Source organism: Adiantum capillus-veneris, chromosome 1 (assembly GCF_014529385.1).
Source record: "Adiantum capillus-veneris isolate H3 chromosome 1, ASM1452938v2, whole genome shotgun sequence".
Lineage (NCBI taxonomy): Eukaryota > Viridiplantae > Streptophyta > Polypodiopsida > Polypodiales > Pteridaceae > Adiantum > Adiantum capillus-veneris.
The window spans coordinates 17,928,566-17,947,750 of record NC_140931.1 but is presented as its reverse complement, the minus strand read 5'-3'; the positions used below and the strand labels follow the sequence as shown (position 1 = coordinate 17,947,750).

Sequence of the window (19,185 nt, the reverse complement as noted above, 5' to 3'; positions counted from 1 at the left end):
AATGACATCATCATAATGGGACGCCAATGTTTAAGTTGAGAGCAGCAAATCTGTTTGGGGATGGGTTTGATAAGCCCTCTCTTAGCACTTGCATCCAACAACTCTTCGGAAACAGCTAGATTGGACATCCTTGTGATTGGACCCTTGAGATTTTCCCAAAATTCTCTGAAGAATTCAGTTCGTCAGTCCATCCTAGCTGGGGGACTTTTCGTTGCCAAGAGCTTTTAGTGCCGCTGAGCATTCTTCCTCAGAGAAGGCCTTTTCCATGCGGTTGGCTTCCTCTTGGGGAACCTTCTTTTCAACACTTCCAAGTAAAGACACCTGGGCTTCTTCCACTTCCTGAGATTGGGTCTCTGGCTGGCCGATAATCTGGCTGAGATACTTGAGAATAAGTGCAACCATCTCATCTTGGTTTTGAATTATATTCCCTTTCTCATCATCGAGCACTTGCACACGGCCTCAATGTTTCCTCACTTTCAGAGCCCTAAAAAAATGTGCTTGGTTAGAAGGCTCTGGTTGCAGGAAAGTTCCCCTAGATAGCAATCTCGCCTTCTTGATTTCCTCCAGTTGTTCGTTGGCTAGGTGAGATTTAGCTTCAAGCCATTGCTCATGCTCATCTTCGGTAGCCAATGAGGCACAACAAATTTCTTTTCAACTTTGGCCATAAAAGCGAAGGTGAACTATATTAGGAAAGGGACAACATGTACAATGTTGCAACCCAAGCAAGGGGTTCACAATAGTTATAATACAAAATGTCAAAACCTTCAAAATTTACATATGTGACAACAACGTTCACTCCACGCCATGCAAAATCTTCCTTGGACTCCAAGGGCTATCGGTAGATTTGAGGCTAGGGTTGCCAGCTGCATAGTTGGGCCGGGGTTGCAGGCATTGCGGAGGCAATCATTTTTGTCATGCCAATGATATCTAACAAGGCCTATTTTTTGTGGATTCTTTCTATCACCCTCCCATGGCACTAAGTGACACACAACTTTAAAGAAAGGGGATCGGCAGCCCGGAAGTGGACGCGGGAAGGCCGAGGAGGCTTAAACCTAGACGCACGAGAATCGAGGCAAAATAAGGGCAGACTAGCGCGAAAAAATGGGCCCGTCGTCGACCCAATTTGAACCCAGGGCCTCGCTGCCAAGATTGAGACTCATGGGCTAACCATCTCAGTCGTACGCACATATTTTTACCTTGGGTCATTTTTATTGGGTTTTATTATTAAAACACAGGCGCTGCTCGGGTTTAATCTGTGGTCGGATTTAATTCATGATCGGGTTTAGTTTTTAAGTTTACATCTACGGCCGCAATCTCCTTGATTTCTGTGCACGAACTTCTCCCCCCTCGATATACCCCCCCCCCCCCCCCCCCCCCCCTTAATGCTATGTGTTACTTAGTCCTCAGGATCACCCTCTGAACTTCGTTGATCATTTGTTCACGTGGGTGTAACAGGTCGGTATAATTACCATATTTAAGCTCAACAACCCTCCCATGATCTTGTAATGAATCATATAACTTAGCAACTAGTGTGTGACCCGCGTGTTGTTGCGGCAGCCAAGGAAACATCGCCTCTATTCTCATAGGGCTATCTTCTCTTCCAAGTGGAACATTGTCAATGCTCTCTTCCTACATGTATAGTCTATCACATTTCTAAAAGTGATGCATGACACGACCTCTTAATATATGTTGCACAACATTCATTATACGAGCTTCTCATAGACATTATTTTTCACGAGGTGCTAGCCCTTGTTCAACAAACTTAGGAGTGCTCTAATTCTATTGGTGTGTGTGTGTGTGTGTGTGTGTGTGTGTGTGTGTGTGTGTATATATATATATATATATATATATATATATATATATATATAGAGAGAGAGAGAGAGAGAGAGAGAAATTCCTTATTTTGGTCTACCTTGATCTAGCAATGCTACCAAGCTTGATTCTATAGATTAGATAAGTTAGCATGGTGTGAAAGCTAAGAGAAGTCAATGTAATAATAAGACTCTTTTTAAAAATGGAGTGGGTTCTAGAATTGGTTTCAATTATAGGAACACAATTGGATTCAATGTCTCTGCTCCACTCCCTTATTTACTTCTATCCTTGCATCTTTCTTATGAGCAATACATGGTAGTGGTGCACATCATAACTACTTAGGGTTGACAAAAGTGGTACCACGTCGAGAAGTACAAAGTGGGTAAGCTAGCAAGCTTTTAAAGATGAAGGCCCATAACCGCTACACTGTGTAGTTATAAAACTTTTCATATCTAAGAGTAGAGTTATGAAAAGATTAGGGCTCGTACTTTCCAATGTACCAGGAAAGATTCCAATTTCAAAGAGATGAGTCGGATTTCTTTTAATATTAAGAATGTGATTGACCTTTCCATCTATGTTACTCTCTAAATGCCTTGCTTACATCTCTATCTATGTTTTGTGCACAAGCATAGTAATGTTTTACATCATCACCTAATACAATAGTACATAAGTAGCTTAGTACAATAAGGTGCACACTATTTGTTCATGTACACTTTCACGTCATTTTCACCTTAAAATGTGATAGAAATGAAAGCAAAATAAGGTCACTCAATTGTTTATTTTTGCAAGAGTTTTGGCCATTATGTTAAACTGAAGGGCGTGGCACAAAATTGGGTTGTGATTTGAAATCATGCATGTCATTGATCTCTATCTCCCTCTCTCCGCAAATTAAAAAAGCATGTTCCTTGTTCACAGAGCAGATTGTATTCAACCATTTACATGCTTGAGCCTATTCCCTTACACACAATCTATATCATACCAACCATTTGGCTTAGTTTTTGCTGCCTTAAATGTGAGACGATACATTGAGGCAGTGTAGTAGAGCCTCTTATCGTATACGCATTATGTCCCTGAGAATTTGAGAGTATAGATATCATACCCTACTTGAGTGCTCAGCTTTTGATCACATAAAATTTCTTGTCTTACATTTTAGCGTGGATCATGGCTTACATTTCTTTGTCTCCCAGAAACTTCATGGATTTTATTTGTAGTTGCCACCATTATATACATGGTAATGAATAAGTATAGTGGGTGGGCGCATGACCTAACCGGCCACATGGGGCTTTACCCCAACAATAAGGGTTTGAAATGATGAATGCAAACTAGTGGTTTCATTGGAGAAGGGAGGTGGGCCAATGATTAGAACCACCCAAGGAAATCACTCTAGTAGCTCTATGATGGGTAGAAAAACACCACACATGGTTCTTGACACTTTGCTTAGTCTAGTATCTAGACAAAGACTAGTACAAGTGTAACTACCTCTACCTTATTGATCTACAAGCTAAGAGGTAGCTTTTTTTTTTCTTTTAGGAAGTCAAAGAACCCCTTTATGTTCCATGAGCCCATTTTCATCAAGTAGGTCTATTGTCCTTGTTACCCTTGTTGAGGTTTTTCTATTTTGGCAAGCATTTCCTAGTGAGGGCTTTTTGGAAACGTCCATATTCCAAAAATATTCTAAAGAGAGAATATGAGAGAGAGAGAGAGAGAGAGAGAGAGAGAGAGAGAGAAAGAGAGAGAGAATTCATAACACAAAGACATATTCAACTTCTATTTTTGTCACTCTACCTTCCTCTCCCCCCATCTACATTGTGTGTGTGTGTGTGTGTGTGTGTGTGTGTGTGTGTGTGTGTGTGTGAGAGAGAGAGAGAGAGAGAGAGAGAATTATTTCATATCCTTCAGCATCACAAAATCTAGTAGGAGTAGACTTATTCACACATGTGCCCCATGTTGTAAGTATTTTGAGTCCCTTTAAATGGCTTGAACAAATGCTTAGGGAATGGCTCTAGAATGTAATCTTGATCCTCTATTTCCCAATCCAAGATAAGGTCTTTGGATCAATAACAAGGATCAACTTGAAAAATCACTCTTTCAAAGATGTGTCAAATTTTTTAAAACTTTTTCAGACGCATATCTATATCTTGGATTGAAAAAATGTACATCCATAAGTTGCAACTTCATTCATGTTCTCCTTATAGCAGATCTACCTCGATATTTCCAAACTTATTTTATGGCAATGGAAATACCATGCACTTTGTTAAGTATTACAAGAGATTTGACTTCAACAAACCCTATCGGTAAGTTGGTGCTTTCCTCATCCTCACAAGAATCTCCAATTTATTTCATTGGAACAAATTTGACGTTTTTCTTCAGAGACAAAAGAGGGGGTTGCAACTCCCACATTGGAACTTGAAATGAATCTTCCACGGCTTCTTTCCCCCTTATGCATTCCGCTACAAGTCAATTTGTTGCATGTGTGGCTTGATATGTGCGGATGCATCGAATAGATCATATTACTTGTAGTATATAAAGAATCATTTTATAAGTTTCATCAGCAATCGATTGCTCAAAGGTCTTGATTTTGTAATAGGGTTGTCCTCTATAGACAATAAATTTATTCACCATGTGCCCCAACCGCTCCTTTAATTCTTTTTTTCCTCATCCACCTCTATGATGATCCCAACTGTCTTCCATCAAGTGATGACGAATCGCCCCTTTTCATTCAAGCTTTGCACAACGAGTGTTTACAACATCAATGAAATGTGTTGAGTTGCAGTCCACGATCGCTCTCTCTATGACAAGATCCAATTGGAATTTTGACAAACTATGACGTCTCTCTCTGTTGTGGGTGGTAGGGTAGCATGCGATGTTGCAGTTGGAAAGTTGATGAGCTATGATGTCTCTCTCTCTCTCTCTCTCTCTCTCTCTCTCTCTCTCTCTCTCTCTCTCTCTCTCTCTCTCTCCCCCCCCTATGCGACAGCAACGGGAAAGTTGTAGGCCACACACACACACACAGCTTCTCCACAAAAAAAGTTCCTGAGGAGCTTCTTGTCAAGAATGTCATCTCTTGAAATGATCCTCAAGCCAAGGAGCTCTCAATGTTTTATGCGATGTGAAGAGAGGGTGTCTTTCCAAATGCAATCACATATGATTTTGACTATTTTCAGTTGATGCGAAGTGAGGGTGTCTCTTGAGAGATGCATGTTGTCTCATGGAGTGCATTGATTGCAGGATATGCCAAATTTGGCCAAGGACAACGAGCTTTGGGCTATTTTCAGTGGATGTTAATCGAGGGTGTCTCATCCACACCCTGGGCTATTTTCAGCGAATGCAAAGTGAGGGTGTGTCTCTAGATGAAATGTTGTCTCATGGAGTGAATTGATTGCATGATATGTCCAACAAGTTCAAGGAGGGAGATTGTTTGTCGCTTTATGGGTGCCTTGGCCATCATGTATGTCAAATGTGTTGCACTTCATAAAGCACACAAAGTGTTTGAGGAGCTTTTGGTTGGGGATGTCATCTCTTGTAATGCACCTATTGCGGGGATATGCACAACTTGGGGAGGGCCAACAATCTCTAGGCTGTTTTCGGCACATGCGAAGGGAGGGTGTCTCTCTAGATGCAATTAGATACCCTTGCATCTTGAAGGCAAGGGTCTAATACAATCATGTACACTTGCACCTGCTCGTATGGACAAAAGGATTCATAATGATATTGTTAGTCAAGGGTTGTTGAAAGAAAATGTCTTGATTGGCACTGCCTTGGTCAACATGTATGCCAAATGCGGTGCACTTTATAAAGCACAAAAAGTGCTTGAGGAGCTTCTGGTCGTCTTTTGGAATGCACTGGTTGTGGGATGCCCAACTTAGGCAAGGCCAAGAAGCTCTAGGTTGTTTTTGGCGGATGCAAAGCGAGGGTGTCTCTCCGATGCAACTACACGCTTGCATCTTGAAGGAAAGAGCCAAATGCAATCATGTACAATTGCACTTGCTAAGATAGGCAAAAGAATTCATGATGATGTATGCCTTATGTAGATAGGTTGTCATGCCTAAGCATTGTTGGAGGCCTCCTGCCACTAGCCCGAACATGGCACTTTGCTCCGACCATGGCACTGTCTGTAACATTGCCATAGCTCGAGTAACACTATGTGCATTGCCTTCCATGGAATGGAGGTAGGGGTGGCAAGCATAGGGTTTCCCTCATTCCCTGGAGATGAAACCACCTTCGCTTGCATGCCGACAACATGACGGATACCCAAAAAATTGACACCGGCAAAGACGCATGTCGGCAATTGTCACAACCGTCACCATGAGACCCATTTGTGAATGTTGCTAGGGTGTTGAGCCCGATGAACGACATCCACACGGGCCATGGCGAGCTCTCAACCTTTGCTATGGGAAACCAATGAAGAGTTGGTATAAAATTAGTCATGATGGCGAGCTCCTCCTACCACTAGCCCCGACATTGCACTTTGCTCCTGCTACGACACTGTCTGTAATTGTGTTGCAGCTCAAGCATCATTGTGCTTGTTGACTTCCACGGAATGGAGACAGGGGTGGCAAAGCATAGGGTTGCCCCCATTCCCCGGGGATGCAACCACTTTCGCTTGCATGCCAACAACATGGCGGATACCCAAAAATTTATCTGCAAAGACGCATGTCGACAGTCGAGCAAGACCCACCGGTAGGCGGGTCGCGCGAGTTAGTGTATAATAATAAAGCTCTCCCTAGTACATTCCCCACCCTAAAGAAATGGAACTATGGACATTATAGACTACTAGTACGGCCGGCCGCCTTTGGCGGTCTCTCTCTCTCTCCCTCTCTCCCCTCTTTATACGTGCAAAGGGGCTTTTTTTAGTTTTGGACTTTAGCCTTCAAGTCGCAGCTTGCGACACGTGTAAAGGGCTCCCCTTTCCGCCATATTATGTTAGTATAGATTTACAAGATGGGTATGCAGTATACGAAGAAAGCATTTGTAGAGAAGCGCGCGTGTGTGTGAGCAACACCACCATAGTCTTAAAGCCTACCTGCATGTGAGGTGACGCTCTACATATTTCTGCATACAACTCTCCTATCGAGCTCTCCTGCTTCCCCTTCAATCGATCTTCTGCCTACACCCTACTTTGTGCACCTGAAGGTTCTCCTACTCTCCCCCGTGGGGGGAGGGGCAGCATGGCGCTACATGAAGCCTTGTCGAATGGGCTTGTTCCTCAACCGAGGTCCTCCCAGCAGAATATGTCTCCTCCCTTGATGAATCTCGGCTCCCACAGACATTCGCCGTGCATGCTACCACCCCTGAATCATCCTGGCTCGGGATATCTTCAAGGTATGTCCTCTGATCAAGGCATGAATGATACTTCAACCCTGTTAGGGCATGGGCAACTCCCCTCTTATGCAACGACTGCTAGAGGAGGAATGGATTCTATATTCAGACCCTCTGGCCCTCTGAGCTTCCCTCCTACCTATGTAAATCCTTTGTGGGGCCTCGGTGGTGACAATGACCAACAATATGAGATACACCATAAGTTTTCAAAGGCTAATGCAAACTATGCAGGCAATGACATGGGAACTCTTGGCCCGGACTTTGAAAGAGGCTACTCACCTCATGGGCACACTAACTCCTCAAGCAGGGAATCTCCCCCCATTGATGAAGAGGATACTCAAGAAGATCAGTAGCTAGAACAAGAGGGCATTACTATCCCCTACAGAGATCTTGAGTACTGGCAATCTCAACTTAAGCAAAAAGTGGTTATAGGCCTCTGCCATGGCTTAAGACCCTCCCTGGAAACCCTCAAAACCTGGACTAACCATCAATGGTTGGGAAGAAACCTCAATTTGGAACAGGTGCAGTACCTCCCAAACAATTATTATTTGTTCTTCTTTGAAGACCTAGACAGTGCTTTCCAAGTTATCAGTCAAGGGCAATGGATTATCAAAAATACTCCTATGTCATTCTTCAGCTGATACCCTGTATTTAACCCTAGGGGTCCTAAACCTACCAAAGTCCCTGTATGGGTGGAGTTCCCAAACCTACCCATAGACTTCTATCCCTGGTTGAAACAAATTGGAAGCTGTCTTGGTAGAGTCCTTGGACAAAAAGCAAGAGGGGACTTTAACCCGAAATGGGACCCCCAGATGCTCATTGAAATTGATGTTAGTAAAGAGCTGAGAGTTGAGGTCCCTATTAAAAATCCTGCTAGTATCATCCTTCACTCTCAGAAAATCAGTTACAGGAACCTCCCTAATGCTTGCTTTCAATGCTTCAAACAGGGCCACCATATCAAGGATTGTCATGAGCTTAAACAGAATACTACAACTACAGATCCTGAGCCTACTAATAAGAATGATGGCTTCCAGCCAGTCAACAAGAGGAACACATCCAGAGGAGGTAAGTTTGGAAAACAAGGGAAAAATAAAACTTTCCCAAGCCCTCTGCTGGAAAATGTCTTTGAACCCTTCTCCACTTTCAAAGAATTCAATGATGAGAATGGACCAGCTGATCATCATGACCTGAACAAGATATCCAAGCCCAGCCAAAGGGATAAAGACAAAGATTTTATGGACACTACTGGGCCTGAGCAGGAAGTCCAGAACCCTGAGCATGAAGAAGGATGCTCCTCCTCCTCAGACTCTGATGAAGAAACTATCCCTAGCTCATAGCTTCCTAAACCCTTGGATAACCCTAACTCTTCTTTTGATGAACGGCTTGAAGCCCATGATATGGCTATTAAGGACAACCTTACCTCTCCTTTAATACCTTCCTCTGACACCGCTATGACTCAAGCAGAAGAGGAAACTTTGCCTGTCTCTAGCTAAGAGAAAAAAGGAGTTGTCTAAATACCCTAACAGAGCCTCTGTGTCTCTGGCAAAACCCCTAAAAACCAGTAAAAAATGAAGCAACCTCCCTTCAAAGGCCTCTCTTTGAACTGTAAAGGACTTAATGATCCTATCATAGCCCACATGATCAAAAGGTGGCTACTGTCTTCTAACTGTAAACCTGACTTCATATGTTTACAGGAACTTAAAGTCTCTAGCTTCAATCTGACTTCTAATTTGCAAAGATGGTACTGTACAAATCATGCAAATGGTAAAGGGGGAGCTGCTATAGGCATCTCTGAAAAATATGTCCCATTGGTAAAATCAGTACACACCTCCTCAAATCATAGTTGGGTGGCCTTGAGTGTGGACTCTCCTTTCAACTTTACCATTGTCTCTTTATATGCTTCCAACTCTATTGCAGAGAGATCCTTTACCTGGAAAGAACTTGAAGTCCTTCCTCAACCCTGTATTTTGCTGGGAGACTTTAACATGGTGGAAGACATAGAAGACAGATGGAACAGACTGGGCCAGACAATAGGAGGTAATGAAAGGACTACCTGGAACCATCTATAGGACCACCACAACCTGATGGACACTTCTCCCACTTCTGGCTTTACCTGGTCTAACAAACAACAAGGTAATGCATACAAAGCTGCCAGACTTGATAGAATTTATATGAATTCTGGTCTTCTCAGTGAATACTGGCAGGTCAATTGTTGGAAAGATAAGTCACTCTTGATGTCTGATCACTGTCCACTGATGTTTGAATGCCACAAAGAAGCTTTCACCTTCAAATCAGGTTGGCATCACATTGATCAGTCTCTCCTGCCCATCAAGTGCATTAAACAGAAAGTGAAGGAGGTCTTTCATGATGCATTTAGTCAAAAACAGTTTGCCTTTAAAGCTTGGGATGAAGCTGTGAAACTGACTCAAAGAGTTTTGAAGGACTACAAAGAAAAGGCTAAGACCATTAGGAAAAGTAGGAGAATGATGATAGAAAAGTGCATCTCTGACTTAGAGAAGGGTTCCAGTGGTGATAGTCCCCCCTCCCCTGACCTTCTTGACCTTAAGGATAAGTTGAGAAAGGAAGACCTTCTAATTGCTAAAAACTCCTTAGTATGGACTAGAGAGTTCTGGGCTGGGAAGATAGATACTCCTGATAAAAACATGTTTGAATTGTTAAAAAAGAAAAAAATTAAGGACTTCATCCCCTTTCTCAAGGATGAAACTGGAATTGAGTCTCAATCTCATCAGGAGAATCTGAAAACTGCTCATAACTTCTTCACCAGGGTTTTTTCAGCTCCTCCTAAAAGGGGGGTTGACATCAATAAGGCAAGGGATAAAATTGCAAGAATAAGGAAGCATATGGTTCCTCAAGTCCTGTCGAAGATGATGGATCAACCCCTCAAAGAAGAGGAGCTGAAAGAAACCATTTGTGCTATGAAAAAAGGTAAGTCTCCAGGCATTGATGGCCTGCCTAATGAGTTTTATCAGGAGTATCAGGACTTCCTAGTACCTCACTTGATGAAAGTCTGGCAGGAGGCTTTACAATTAGGAGCCCTCCCCTCATCAATGAATACAAGGGTCATTAAGCTTATACACAAAAAAGGGGATAAGGGGGACCTAAACAATTGGAGACCTATCACTTGTCTGACCTCTGCTTATAAGGTCTTTGCCTTAGCTCTTGCTAGAAGACTCAGCCCCATCATGAAGACCATCATACTTCCAGAACAAAAGGGGCTCATCAAAGACAGGTTCATATTGGATGCTATTATTACTCTCTGGGAAACTTTTGAATATGCTGAGGAGTCCGAGCAACATTTCATGTTCTTCAAAATTGACTTTGACAAGGCCTATGACAGGATTGAGTGGGATTTTGTGTTTCAGTCTTTGCATGATATTGGATTTGGTAAACAATTTATAAAGTTCATTTTAGTTCTTTTTGGCAATGCTCTTGCTAAAGTAGCAGTGAATGGTGAACGGACTGATTGCATCTCCCTGAAGAGGTCCATAAGGCAGGGCTGCCCAGTAGCCCCACTTTTGTTTGCTATAAGTTCAGATGCTCTGGGATGGCTTGTGAAAGATGATCTAGACAAAGGGCACATTAAAGGCATCAACATACCTGGGGCTGCTAATCCTCTCTGTCTCCAACAGTTTGCTAACGACACGAATGCTATCATGTCAAATGATGAACAAAGCACCAATAGTTTATGGGATTGTCTAACTGTTTTCTGTCTAGCCAGTGGCTCTTCCATCAACCTTACCAAAACAGGGTTCAGACTCTCAGATGGAGACATTCCTACTGTTGTGATTTCTGCTGGTTGCTCTCAAATACAGGATAGGCAAGTTTTTAGGCTCTTGGGAATCCCAATGGGATTCAGGATAACCTTCAACCAAAGGTGGGAGTGGGTCCTAAACAAAGTCAGACAAAAAGTTTTCAAATGGAGGGACAAGCAAGCTTTCTTTTCAAACAGGATCTTCATCCTGAACCATTACTTGCTACCTTCAGTAATATATTTTTTGTCCTATTGGATGCCAGCCAAATACCAGTTTAAAAAACTTCTATCCATATTCAGGTCCTTTCTCTGGGGTTATGATGAACAAACCAGGTCAGTTCCTAAAGTTGCTTGGTCTACATGTTGCTTGTCCAAGGAAGCAGGAGGACTGGGTTTGCTTGATCTGGACACTATATCAATTAAGATGGTAGCTAAATGGATCTTGAGGAGTCTGGACTCATCGGACTACTGGGCAGTACTAATTAAAAGAACCATTCACAAATTCAAGCTAAAGGACTACAAATCCTGGTCAAATTTGTCACTCAGGGACATCATCCTCTCCTCCAAGGACTTTGTTCCTTATGGTTCCAAGCTCATATGCAAATTCTGGTCCTCCTGGAAAATCATGAAATCAAAATGGAATTTTACTAACACTCTTCTCTCTAACAAGCATTTCTTTCTCCAAGATTCTCCTTGGACTAGTCCTTGTGCAGGTAATCTAAAGCTGGGATACTATAGAAGAGCACACAAATGCTTTAAGGCTGGAATTCTGAATTTGGGTGACCTTTTCATTGAAGAGTCTATCAAGGAAGTAGGGGAAATTCAAAGGCACTTTCATCTCTCTCAAACTGATGCAATATGGTGCTTGGACAGACTTCATGTGGTAACAAGGCAGCTTCGTCTTCCTGCTAGGGCCTCTGAAAAGTCTGCCCAACTTCCTTAAGTAGCCAGTCAAATCTATTATGCCTTCAAGAAGCAAAAAGGGGTAGGACAGCAGCTAAAGAGAAAGCTAAACTCTAGATGGAAGCTCCAATGGAATTGCAAGCAGTGGTCCTACAGGTTCATCTGCATATGGGCATTTGCTAACACCATTAAGGAGGGTAATCTACTTTGGATATTAATACACCATGCTTGCTGGACAGGGAAGAAAGCTAGAAGGTGTGGTAAAGGGGATGGAATCTGCAAAAGATGTCACCTGCATACTGAAGACCACTGTCACCTCTTCTCCAACTGTCCTCTCAACAGGTCTTTTCTGGATGCTATCAAGTCCTGCTGCTACAAGATCTCCTCTCACTTAATCACCTACAAGGAATTGCTCTTGGGGAATTGTAAAGGTCTTGATATTCCCCTTTGGAATAAATGTAGAGGTTGTATTATCTGGTTCATCTGGAATTGTAGGAAAGCTGTAACCTTTCATTCCCCAACACCCCACCCTGGTCAGCTTGTATATGAACTTGGCAGATGTGCCAAAAACCTATGTTCAAGGATTAAAGACACTCTTCCCCAATCTACCTCTATCTCATCCCTCCAAAGAGCGCTGAATTGGCAGAAATGGGATAAAATTATCCCTCAGTTCTTCTCCCCCACTAGACTACTCATAATGGAGTACATCCTGAAGTAACCTTTTGTTCTTAGGGCTGCCCTCTCCTAACCTGTGGGCCTTGATGTACTTATCTCTGTTTTTGTTTTAATCAAATATTTCTTCTCTTTTCAAAAAAAAAAAGAAAGCATTTGTGGGCATTGAACTCCGGAATCTGCAGTATGGTGTCAAATGTGGAGATGAGAGATGATTGAGGAGGAGCTCAGGGGAAAAAGCGCTTTGGAAAGTGAAAGTGCAATGCGATTCGATGGCTGGTGGAAGAAGTGCAGGCAGTGTCGTCGTGCGTGCATGTCTTTTGCAGCTTTTTTCCTCATTGCTTTGTTGAAGCATCGAGGGCAGGATGGGAATCTGGGGGCCCGGGGGAGATGGATCGGTGCTCCGCACGATCAGCTTTCCTCCCCTTTCCTGTGTGTGTGCACACTGGACCCTGTGTCTTGTGCATACGCAATACATTCTAGCATTACAGCCCCATACCATTCATTTTCACCGGCTACAACCCGTATAAAACAGGCTAGCAGCTAGCTGCCTTCCGGGCGTGCATTGATTCAACTTGAAAAGTTGGGATTGAACCGGCAATTTGCAGTCTCGAAGGCAAGAAGTGCTTTTGGGTCAGTCTCTGGAGACAAGAAGCGCTTTTGGAGGGTGGTTCAACCACACCCCAATTGAACCACCCCCCAAACTAGCAGCAGTTCTCATCTCGGTGGCACATTCAGGAGGCCTATGAGTTTTCCTTTATTCTTCAAGGGCACTCTCAAAGGCCCTTCTGAAGGGTCTACGGGAAGGCCTTCTAAGTCCATTAGGTAGTGGTCACGCAATGCATAGTTGTCAATTACTTTCTAAAATAGTAAGTCCATTAGGTAGTGGTCACGTAATGCATAGTTGTCAATTACTTTCTATTTGTCTTGAATGCAACTATATAAGGCCTTTTGTAACTATGGCATAGTTGCAACTTGCATCAGGAACATCTTAAAGTGTATCTGGACGGGTGTACTTCAACTCCAACATGCTGAGATTAGAAAACCTTGCCTCCATTTTTCAACTCTGTTGATTTTGGCAGAGTTGGAAAACCCCATATTTTACCCCCGCTTTTTGAGATGTAGCTTAGTGCACACAGCCTAGTTCATGCATGTCGAGCCAAGATAGTTGACGAGTGGCGGGGGTTTTACCTCCAAACATGTTATCTCAGGCCAGAGATTAAATTAGATATGTCACTGAGGTGTATACTCATTCATTCCTTTAAGAGAAGGCCCACATGTAGGGGGTAGCTATTAAGAGTTATCCCCCAAAACTAAACATGGACTCAGTGCAGAGGATTACCCCCTCCTCAAGGGATTCTATATGTAACCACACGACAATTCTCTCGACTTAAATGTCAATCTTTTGTAGTGAAAGAGAGAGGGAGGGTTGAGCGAAGAGAGGCTGGAATCATAAAGATTAAAATAATACTACACAACTTGAAACACACACTTGGATAAAAATTAACTTTAATCAAGAATGCTACATAGATTCGAAAGCACATGATTGAGCACAATGCTACAAGTGCACCTCTTAGGGCCACAATTAGTATTACCAAGGTCATTGTGTGTGTGTACGAGGTAGTGGGGCAATCCCCCCCTGGATTATAGAATACCCCTCTGCATGTGGGGAGTACCCAAGGGTGACCCCCGGAGAATTTATAGCGTTTTTCTGTACGGTACCAAGTGAGAGTACAAGAGGGGCTCGGGGGGGGGGGGGGGGGGGGGGGGGGGTTGATTTTGTACATACCATATTTCATACTCATACCATATGTCATAAAAACTAATATCTAATTCTCCCAAATGATTTTCTCATGTTAAACTGATCATTTAATATGGGGAGGTACTAGGGGAGTAAAAGCTAGAATATTGGTAAGGCTGCCACACCAGTCTCAGAAGGGATCCAAAGGAGGGAAACTAGGGAACCAAAGGGAAACAATTTGTAAAAGAGCAATGTGCATCAATATTGGAGCTTAAAAGACCTAAGGTTCAACTCCATTAAGACTTCCATAGGTTAAAGTTCCTAAATTTAATTAAATTGTCCAATGGCCAAAAGTGAAAAAATTGGATGGTTATGGGAAGACTAAAAAGTCTTCCCACATCCCTAGAAGGAAGGGCGAGCCCTAATGGTAGGGGAAGAGAGAGAAACACAAACACACACCCAAGCTCCCCCTTTACGCAAAGGGAGTATTGGGCACATGGCAGTCTCCTAGCCAGTTACCTCCAATCTCCCCTCAAATCCTATTGGACGGCCATAGAGGCGGACCAATGAAGCTAGAGTAAAATTACTTTAATCAATTTAAAAATACTTGATAAAAGAACCAATAGAAATTAAGCTCCCTAAAAGACCATTGGACCATCTAAAGGGGCCAACAGCCCAATGGCTTGCTTGATTCTTATTGTCTAGAAGACTAAAAGGTCCAATGAGAGTTTAAATAAATAACTTTTAATATCTAAAGCTCTCACAAAAGGGGAAAGGGGGACACATGTCACATGGCTATCAATTATGATTCTTAATTTTTATTGGCTAAGCTTTGCAAGAGCCAGGAGGGGTCGACCAAGAGAGAGGGAGGTTGGCATTTTATTCTATCTACTTTTTGCTACACACACACACACACACACACACACATGTGTGTGTGTGTGTGTTGAGCAAGAACTCCATCTCCTTCTCCAAGCATTGAGAAGTAGAGGCCTACACCAGCAACCCTTGGCTATGGAATGCAAATCCTATCAAGAGCCAAGCTTTCATGGCATGCTCATCTCCCCGACCATGCTAATTACTAAGCTAAACTATGCTATTAGAGTGATTATGTGAGGAGAATACTTCTTTCTCGTAAGATACATTTTCTTCCTCTCAATCTTTCCTCATTCCTTGCTAGCTCTCACCATCTTTGAAGATGTGTGAGGTCTTGGGACTGAGGCTAGGCCCACTAGGTGTGTTTTTCAAGCATAATTTGGTGCATGAAGCTTCCATCTTCATTGCACTAACGAGTTTTGTCAAGGAACACAAAGATTGTATTATACAAAAGTCTCCTTTGATGGGAGAAGCTATAGTAAAAAGCCTTTTTGGAGGGGGACCGGGCTCCATGTAAATCTGGTCCTCAACTGTTGTCAATTGTTCTATTTCTCTCTCTATTCAAGTATTGTCTATGCCAAACTAGCTAGGTGTAAATTTATATGTTGCTTTCTCAAACTAAGTACTCTCTCTATGCTCATTAGGAACTTGTTCTTAATGAAATGCTCACTATGCTATCATTTTCCACTACACACCAAGTTACTAGTGCATTAATATTACATTGGTGTCAGAGCTATTGGCTTCTCTTTTCTTGCTCAAGAAGAGAGTTCTTCAAGCTTGCCACAAATGGTTGATGTTATTAATTGCAAAAGAGTAAGTAGAATAAGAATTTTTTAATCCTTGAAGCACGCTTGCTTTATGCTCTTAACGGGGATACCATCGAGAGAATGGTCTTAGTAATGGAGTCCTACGAGGCTTGCCTATGGCTTAACCATTATTGAGCTATTAGAAGCTTGACAGTGACCGATGTTGTCTTGGCTCTATGAAACCCTCTCTTCTATTCCTTGCAATTAATAATAATTGAGCCACATGTATAGATGCTTGAGTGCTGATCTTTGAAGGTAAAGAGGAGTAGCATCTAGGGCTTGAAGTGCCAAAGTACAAGTAAAAATTTACATCTAAAATTTGCTAGTATGGATGACAAGGGAAAATAGATTGAAATGAATGTTGATAGCTTTGATTTTGCTACTTAAACAACAACTAATGATGTCACTATACTTGTAAACTATCTTGTCTCTAGGCTTCAACAAGCCATGGGAAAATCCATCCCTCCAAGGTGAAGTGCTACAGCATTTGTGCATCCATGGTATTCTCCAAACTCCCCACCAAGAAGAAAGAGTACCTAGGAAAGCTCTTAGTGAGACTTCCAAAAGAGGATTCTTTCTGATAAGATAAGAAGAGGACGATCCGTACGAAGGTCTCAAAAACTTACTACTCGATGAGGCATCTCCCTCTCAAAGGAGAGCCCAAGTTTCAATGGTAGAGCCCCCACCGAAACAACGAGAAAGAAGCAAGTTTCCTACCACCTTGGCGGAGATGGCTCCGCGAAGACTGCAAGAAAAACGCTCTCCAACACCCCCAAAATGAAGAAGACCATCGCATACTCCTCTTCACCATAATTCAAAGAGGGAAGGAAGGAAACAAGAGAAGAAAAAGACGAGAAAGAGGTCACCCTCTTCTCCATCTTCTTCATCCTTTGCCTCTTCTGAAGAAAGTGATGGTGCAAAAAAGGAGGAACAAGGGAAGAAAAAGGCAAGAAAGAGGTCACCCTCTTCTCCATCCTCCTCATCCTCTTCCTCTTCTGAAGAAAGTGATGGTGCAGCTCTCAAACCGTCCAAGAGAAGAGGCCATAGGAAATTCCATGCCACCTGGAAAAGGTCATCCAAGATCAAAAATTTCAAAGAGGGAGGAAAGAACATTTCTTTACTTACCTACGATGGAACCTTTGGTGCTACGGGCAAAGTCTTGGCCTTTATCCTACAATTTGATGTGGAATTTGGAGATGAGGTCTTCACGGAGTCCTCTAAGCTACATCATGTAGCTATGCATTTTCAAAAGTCTGCTAGGCAATGGTGGTCTAACCTACGAGAAAACAATGAATCTCCATGACCATGGAAAGCTTTAAGAGCTTCCATCATGAAGCATTTTTTCGCTACCGATGCCCAAGACAAAGTACTCACCGAATGGCAAATCTTGAATCTCTCTCCCTACAAATTTATTCACAAATATGTAGACAAGTTTTGGGATTTACATCTCAAAGCCACTGTTTAACAAAAGATGGATTTTGGAGAGCAAAAAAAACAATTTTGTGTGGGTTTATCTGAGAATATGGAGGAATATGTTAACTCCCAAAGGTCACGCACCATATCTGTGGTCATACACCATACCATGGTGGATTCAAGAATCAACTTCCAACAAGGGGCTAAGAGAAATCTTAAGCCCACGGAAAACAAGGACCGTAGTAAGCCGAAGGGGATGGACAACGTCCAAAAGTCTCCCAAACACAACTCCAACAACAACAAAGCCAAGGAGAAGGGAATTTATAAAGACAAAAATAAACTCTATCCTGAAGAGCTAGAGCGTTATTGAAAAGATAACCATTTTTTCAAGTGTGAGGACCAAGAGCATGCCTATCGTGCTTGCCCCCACAAGAATACACGTAATGACCCTCCTAGAGCTTCCTAGTCCTAATTCAAGAAGAGGATGCTCATCACGAAGGATCTCCTCTATGTAATGCTTGGGGAAAGGTAAGAGAACATGATTCTTGTTAGGAAATAAGACGTAGCTAAATAGATTTTTGAGTAGATTACTTAATGGAGAGAGATAGATTTCACACTCAAGAGATTATAGAGTAGAGAGAGAGAGAGAGAGAGAGAGAGAGAGTACACACGATATACGTGGTTCACCCAATGTGGGCTACGTCCACGGGAAAGCAGCCACTCAATGGCTTTAGCACTTCAAAAGAAGAAGTAGTTTACAAAGGGATTAAACCCTTGATAGAGCTCCCACCTTGCTTCACTCTCACCACCTCACACTCATCTTGTTGCATCAACTTCACACTATGAAATGTGTGTAGAAATGGCCTCCTTTTATAGGACAAATGGGCTGCCCTCTCTTATGAGAGACAACCATGTGTAGCCTCCCTTGTGCGAATAAGTCCAAATCGGACCCTCCAATCCGCCCATGTGTGGCCGCCCTTGAGAAGACAAGGCCGCTTTTGAATTCGGCCACCGACCATTGACTTCCGACCACCGGCCATCGGCCATTGACTACCGGCCACCGGCCAGCCGATTGGTTATTTTTCGACCACTTTCCGGCCGCCGTCCGGCCATAATATTCCGGTGAAAAAAAAGTCTCGGGGGCCTCCGCCCCCGAGGCCTCTAAAGTTGCCCCTGATTCTTGTCCGTGAAAATTTTGGTTTCCGGTGAGTGATTTTCCTTCACGCACGATGGCTTCTCCTCATAATGGGGGCCTTTCAAATGTGCACTTTTACCACAGAATTACAAGGGTAAATCAGGCTCCATACTTAACAATCTCCCACTTGGAGACTGATCTCCAAACCAAACCTGTGACTGCTTTCCATTCTGGCTTCTTATCCTTGAATGCCGATTGAAGATGAGAAAAAGCTCAACTTCTCCTTGTTGACCACCTTTGTAAACATGTCTGCAGGATTTTCACTTGTATGCACCTTTCCTAGCTTTAGCTGTCCCTCTTCCAAAAGAGTGCGTATGAAGTGATATCTCACCTCAATGTGCTTTTTCCTTGAATGAAAGGCTGAGTTCTTCGCAAGATGGATAGCGCTTTGGCTATCACTGTACAAGACACAATTGTCTTGTTTGAATCCAAGCTCTTCTAAGAATCTGTGAAGCCACAGAATTTCTTTGCTTGCCTCCTTCATTGCTACATACTCTGCTTCCATGGTAGAAAGTGAAACCACTTTCTGCAGCTTTGAAGCCCAGCTTACTGCTGTGCCTCCAACCATGAACACATAGCCAGTAGTTCTCCTTCGAGTATCTTTGTCACCTGCCATATCTGCATCAGCATACCCTTCTAGAAAAATATCAGTTCCTCCAAAATACAAAGCATTTGTTGT

General features: G+C 42.8%; 1 pseudogene; it reads left to right on the top strand.

Annotated features, from left to right (window-relative positions):
* Positions 1 to 6,980: 6,980 nt before the first annotated feature.
* Positions 6,981 to 11,846, top strand: LOC147464379 (uncharacterized; annotated as a pseudogene).
* Positions 11,847 to 19,185: the final 7,339 nt, after the last annotated feature.